General features: G+C 38.6%; 1 protein-coding gene across 1 annotated transcript in view; it reads left to right on the top strand.

Annotated features, from left to right (window-relative positions):
- SLC39A12 (solute carrier family 39 member 12) overlaps positions 1-6,818 on the top strand; it is a 196,148-nt gene that overhangs the window by 152,238 nt on the left and 37,092 nt on the right. The window lies entirely within an intron of this gene.

The raw sequence follows: 6,818 nt of genomic DNA on the forward strand, positions 1-6,818 counted from the left end.
ATGACATGAGACAAAGTATATGTGAACTGCTGTATGAAAAGTGAATTTACTCTGTAAATCTTCACCCAAATCAAAATAAAATTTAAAAAAAAAAAAGGATAATAACAAAATACTATGATGAACTCTACTCCAACAAATTTGAAAACTTAGAGTAAATGGACAAATTTCTAGAAAAACGTTACGTACCTAAACTAGCACAATCTGAGGTGAAAAGTTTGAATAGACCCATTACAAAAGAAAAAATTGAAGAGGTCATAAAAAAATAAACAGCAACAACAACAAAGCCCTGGCCCAGATGGCTTCCCTGGTGAGTTCTAGCAACCATTCAGAGAAGAGGTGACACCAATTCTGTTCAAACTATTTGAGAACATAGAAAAGAATGGATACTTCAAAACTCATTCTATGAAGCAAATATAACTCTGATATGAAAGTCAGGCAAAGACACCACTAATAAAGGAAAATTTAGACCAATATCCCTAACATTCATGATAGAACATCAACAAAATCCTAGTTAATAGCATATAACAACATATAAAAAAATAATACGTTATGATAAAGTAGAATTCATACCAGTATGCAAAGATGGCTCAACAATAGAGAAACCATCAACGAGAGGGTTGACCACTTGGGTGAAGGGGAAGGTGAAAAAAATAAAATTAGTAAAATAGTCAACATAATCCACCACAAAAATAAAATAAAGGAAAAGAACCACATGATCATATTAATAACTACAGAAAGACATTTGACAAAATCTGACAGCCATTTTTTATAAAAATGCTCAGCAAAATAGGAAAAGACGGAAACTTCTCAACATAATTAAATGTATTTATACAAAACCAATGGTTAACATTGTTATTAATAGAGAGAGACTGAAAGCATTCCTATTGCAAATGGGAACCAGACAAATATGTTCTTTATCACTACTTCTACTCAATATTGTATTGGAAGTCCTAGTCATAGCAATAAGGCAACAAAGGAAAATAAAAGGCATCCAAATTGGCAAAGAAGTAAAGCTATCTCTATTCGCAGATGATATGATCCTATACATAGAAAATCCCAGAGACTCTACAAGAAAACTACTGGAACACATAGAAGTATTCAGCAAAGTGGAAGGGTTAAAGATCAACATACAAAAATTAGATGGATTTCTCTACACTAACAAAGAGAACACTGAAAAGGAAATCAGGAAAACAATATTATTTACAATAACCACCCAAAAGGTGAAGAGCTTAGGAATAAACCTAACCAGAGATACAGAAAACCAAAACAAAAACCAAACTCACTGCTGTTGAGTCGGATCTGACTGATAGCGACCCCTTCTTGGGTTTCTGAGGTGGTGTCACTACAGAAGTAGATTGCCCAATCTTCCTTCTGAGGAGTGGCTAGTGGATTTGAACAGCTAGCCATCTGGCTAGCAGTCAAATGCCTTAGACACTACACTACCAGAGCTCCCAGAGATACAGAAGACTTATTCAAAGGAAACTACTAAACATTACTACAAGAAACCAAAAGATACCTACATAAATGGAAGAACATACCATGCTCATGGATAGGACTTAACATTGTGAAAATGTCAATACTACTTAAAACAATCTACCAAACATCCCCCCTAAAAAAGACAAACTCAATGCCATCAAGTCAATTCTGACTCATAGCGACCCCCATTGTGTTTCCAAGGTGGTAAATCTTCATGGAAGTAGATTGCCCAGTCTTCCTCCATGGAGTGGTTAATGGGTTTGAACTGCCAATCCTCTGGTTAGCAGTCAAATGCTTGAGGCACTATGCCACCAGAACTTCTTAAGCGACCTACAGAGATAATATAATCTAAGTCTATATTCTATCATCATTCTTTAAAGAGATGGAAAAACTACACTAGCAGGGCAACAGTCACACAGAGGAAAAGCTGGACAGACAGGAGTGCATAACTAAGGATGGCATGGGGGGGGGTCACTGGAAAGGAAGAGGAGGAGATTGGGTTAGTGTTAGGGATGGTAATTAGGGAGTGAAACCAAATGTACACGAAATGTTGAATGTAAAACAAATTCTGCTCTGTAAATTTGCCCCTAAAGCACACATACAAAAAAAAAGTATAAATAAATAAATAGATGGAAAAACTAATCACCAACTATATATGGAAAGGAAAGAGACCTCATACAAATAAAGTACTACAAGAGAAGAGGAACAAAGTAGAAGACCTCATACTTATATCAAAACCTATTATATAGCTATGGTAGTCAAAACAGTCTGGTACTGGTATAGCAACAGACACATAGACCAATGGAACAGCATTGAGAACCCAGATTAAATCTATCCAGTTAGGGATAGCTGATCATTACAAAGGGCCAGATTCCATTACATGGGAAAGAGATAGTCTCTTTAAAAAATGGTGCTGGGGAAACTGTATGTTCATTTGGAGAAAAATGAAATAGGATCCACATTTCTCACTATATACAAAATTAAGATGGATCCAAGTTTAGAAGTAAAACCTAAAACTATGAAGACCAACAAAGGAGAAATAGTGGCAAACGTAGGGGCTTATACATGGCATAAATTACCTATGAAATGTAACTAATAACACAAACAACAGAAGAAAAACTAGATTCCTGGTATCTCTTAACTAAGTGTTTAATTAACACTTAGGAGTTGGAATCAACTCAGTGGTAGTGGGTTTGGGTTTTAGTTTTAGCGCATTGAAAGATTTCAGCAAAAGAATAAAAAGAGAACCTAAACATTGGGGAAGGATTTTTTTTTTTTTTACAACAATGTATAAGACAAAGGACTAATCTCTAAAAGTTGTAGAAAACGTCAATACCTCAACATCAAAAAGACGATCCAATTATAAAATGAGCAGAGGCCTTGAACAGACACTTCAGCAAAGACATTCAGGCAGCTAACAAACATATGAAGAAATGATCACAATCATTAGCCATTAGAGAATTGCAAATCAAAATAACAGTGAAGTATCATCTCACCCCAGCATTACTCAAACCAAACTCACTGCCCATGAATCAATTCTGACTCATAGGGACCCTGTTGGGTTTCCAAGGCTATAAATCTTTACAGAAGCAAACTGCCTCATTTTTCTTTTGTGAAGCAGCTGGTGGGTTTGAACCACTGACCTTTTGATTAGCAGCCAAATGCTTTAACCACTACATTACCAGAGTTCTGTTTAGCGTTAATATCAACAAAACAGAACAAAACAGAAAATAACAAATGCTGGCAAAGGTATGGAGAGACTGGAACTCACACATGCTGCCCTCACACCCTGTGAAATGGTATAACCCTGTGGAAAACAGTATGGTGCTTCCTTAAAAAGCTAGAAATAGAAATTGTATTGGATCTAGCAATCCCATGACTAGGTATATATCCTAGAAAAGTAAGAGCCATGACAAGAACAGATATATGTACAACCATGTTCATCACAGTATTATTCAGAATGTCAAAAAGATGGAAACAACCTAAGTGCCCAGCAAGGGATGAATGGATAAACAAATTATGGTACATACACACAATGGAATACTAAGCAAAGTTAAAGAATCATGATGAATCTGGGAAATACCTCATAACATGGATAATCCTAGAGGATATGTTACTGAGTGAAATTAGACAATCACAAAAGGACAACTATTGTATGAAACCACTACTATAAAAAGTCAAGAAAAGGTTTTCAGACAGAAATATTCTTTGATGGTTACCAAATGTGGGAAGGGAATGATGGGTAAATCACTAACTAGAGGGTGGTGTTGTTGTTGTTAGGTGCTGTTGAGTTGGCTCTGACTCATAGCAATCCTGTGTACAACAGAATGCAGTGTTATCCAGTCCTGTGCCAGGCTCACAGTCCTTGCTATGCCTGAGCCCATCATTGCAGCCACTGTGTCAGTCCAGCTTGCTGAAGGCCTTTCTCTTTTTCACTGACCCTCCACTTTATCAAGCATGCTATCCTCCTTCAGGGAATGGTCCCTTCTGACAACATGACCAAAGTAAGTGAGATGAAGTCCAGCCATTTTCACTTCCAAGGAGCATTCCAGCTGTACTTCCTCCAGGAAAGATTTGTTAGTTCTTCTGGCAGTCCATGCTATTTTCAGTATTCTTCACCAACACCACAACTCAAAAGCATCAACTCTTCTTTGGTCTACCTTTTTCATTGTCCAGATTTCACATGCATATGAGGTGACTGAAACACCAGGGCTGATGGTAGGCACACCTTAATCTTCAAAGAGACATCTTTGCTCTTTAGCACTTTAAAGAGGTCTTTTGCAGCAGATTTGTCCAGTGCAATATATCATCTGACTTCTTGACTGCTGCTTCCATCAATGTTAATTGTGGAACCAAGCAATATGAAATCTTTGACAAGTTCAGTCTTTTCTCCATTTATCTTGGTGCTGCTTATTGGTCCAATTGTGAGGATTTTTGTTTTCTTTATATTGAGGTGTAATCCATACTGCAGACTGTAGTCTTTAATCTTCATCATTAAGGGCTTCAAGTCATCTTCACTTCAGCAAGCAAGGTTGTGTCATCTGCATATCACGGGTAGTTAATGAGTCTTCCTCCAATCCTGATGCCACGTTCTTCTTCATGTAGTCCAAGTTCTCGGATTATTTGATCAGCATACAGATTGAATAAATATGGTGAAAGGATACAACCCTGATGCACTCCCTTCCTGATTTTAAACTACGCAGTATCTCCTTGTTCTGACTGAATAACAGCCTCCTGGTCTTTGCACAGGTTCCCTGTGAGCACAATTAAGAGTTCTGGAATTCTCATTCTTCTTGATGTTATCCATAATTTGTTATGATCCACACAGCCGAATGCTTTTGCGTAGTCAATGAAACACAAGTAAATATCTTTCTGATATTCTTTTCTTTCAGCAAAGAGCCATCTGATATCAGCAATGATAACCCTCATTCCAGGAGCTCTGGTAGCATAGTGCCTAAGGCACTTGACTGCTAACCAGAAGGCTGGCAGTTCAAACCCACCAGCCACTTCTCGGAAGGAAGATTGGGCAATCTATTTGTGTAGTGATACTGCCTCGGAAACCCAAGGAGGGGTCGTTACAAGTCAGGTCTGACTCAATGGCACATAACAACAACAACAACAACAACATCCCTTATTCCACATTCTCTTCTGAATCCAGGTTGCATTTCTGGGTGTTCTCTGTCAATATACTGCTGTAACCATTTTTGAATTATATTCAGCAAGATTATATTTGCATGTGATATTAATAATATTGTTCAATAATGATGTTCAATTTCCACATCCTACTGGATCACCTTTCTTTGGAATGAGTACAAATATGAATCTCTTCCAGTCAGTTGGCAAGGTAGCTGTCTTACAAATTTCTTGGCATAGATGCATAAGTGTCTCCAGAGTGGCATCCATTTGTTGAAACATCTCACTGGGTATTCCATCAATTCCTGGAGGCATGCTTTTTGCCAATTTCTTCAGTGCATCTTTGACTTCTTCCTTCAGGACCATTGTTTCTTTATCATATGCTACCTCCTGTAATAGATGAACATGACCAATTCTTTTCAGTACAGTGACTCTGTGCATTCCTTCCATCTTTTGATGTTTCCTGCATCAGTCAATATTTTCCCATAGAATCTTTCAATATTACAACTCGAGGCTTAAATTTTTTCTTCAGTTCTTTCAGCCTAAGAAATGCCAAGTGTGTTCTTCCCTTTTGGTTCTCTAATTCCAGGGTTTGCACATTTCAGTACAGTTATTGGCTTTGTCTGCTGGAGCTGCTCTTTGAAATCTTCCATTCAGCTCATTTATCTTGTCATTTCTTCCATTTGCTTTAGTTACTCTATGTTCAAGGGCAAGTTTCAGAGTCTCTTCTGACATCCATTTTGGTCTTTTCTTCCTTTTCTGTCTTTTTAATGAACTTTTGCTATCTTTATGGATGATGCTCTTGATGTCATCTCACAATTCTTCTGGTTTTCGGTCACTGATGTTCAATACATTAAATCTATTCTTTACATGGTCTCTAAATTCAGGAGGGATATAAGCGAGGTCATATTTTGGTTCTTGTATACTTGTTTTAATTGTATTCAGCTTCAACTTGAATTTGCATATGAGCAGCTGATGGCCCCACAAGAAGCAAGGCAGGAAGGTGAGGAGAGGGAACCCAGGCCACACCCCACAAGCAAGGAGGTGGGAAGGCAGGGAGAGCACAGAAAAGGCAAAGGGGACCAGAACAGATTGAGGAGTCAGCCACAGGGACCCAGGTGAGGAAAGGGAACCCAGGCCACGCCCCACAAGCAGCGAGGTGGGAAAGCAGGGAGAGGACAGAAAAGGCAAAGGGGACCAGAACAGATTGAGGAGTCAGCCATAGAGATCCAGGTAAGGGTGGTTGGAGAGGTTTCCAACAGCTAAGGGAGACAAACTTGTCTGTCAGTTTGTTCTACTGTGGTGATGTGTTGCTGTGAGTCTTGAGGCTGTGCCACTGGTGTTTCAAACCCAGTGGGGAGCACCTGTTGCACAGGTATCAGCCCGGCTTGCAGACTGAGACAGACCAGGAAGAAGGAGGAGGCCATCCACTTCTCAAAGAATTGGCCAGGGAAAACATTATGAATAGCAGAGAAACACTGTCTGATACATTACTGTGCAACATTATGAATAGTCCAGAAACATTGTCCAATACAGAGGAGGAAGATGAATCACTTAGCTTACAAAGCTCTCAAAGTAAGACTGGGCAAGAGCTGCATTATCAGAGTAAAATCAGCCTTACTTACATGGATAAGGTAAAGCTTTCGAGACCTCCATTTGCTGATGTGACACCACTCAAATTGAGGAAAAACAGCAGCAAACATTCATTA

Source organism: Orycteropus afer, unplaced genomic scaffold (genome assembly GCF_000298275.1).
Source record: "Orycteropus afer afer isolate SDZICR_OR568_19922 unplaced genomic scaffold, OryAfe1.0 scaffold00035, whole genome shotgun sequence".
NCBI classification, from domain to species: Eukaryota; Metazoa; Chordata; class Mammalia; order Tubulidentata; family Orycteropodidae; genus Orycteropus; species Orycteropus afer.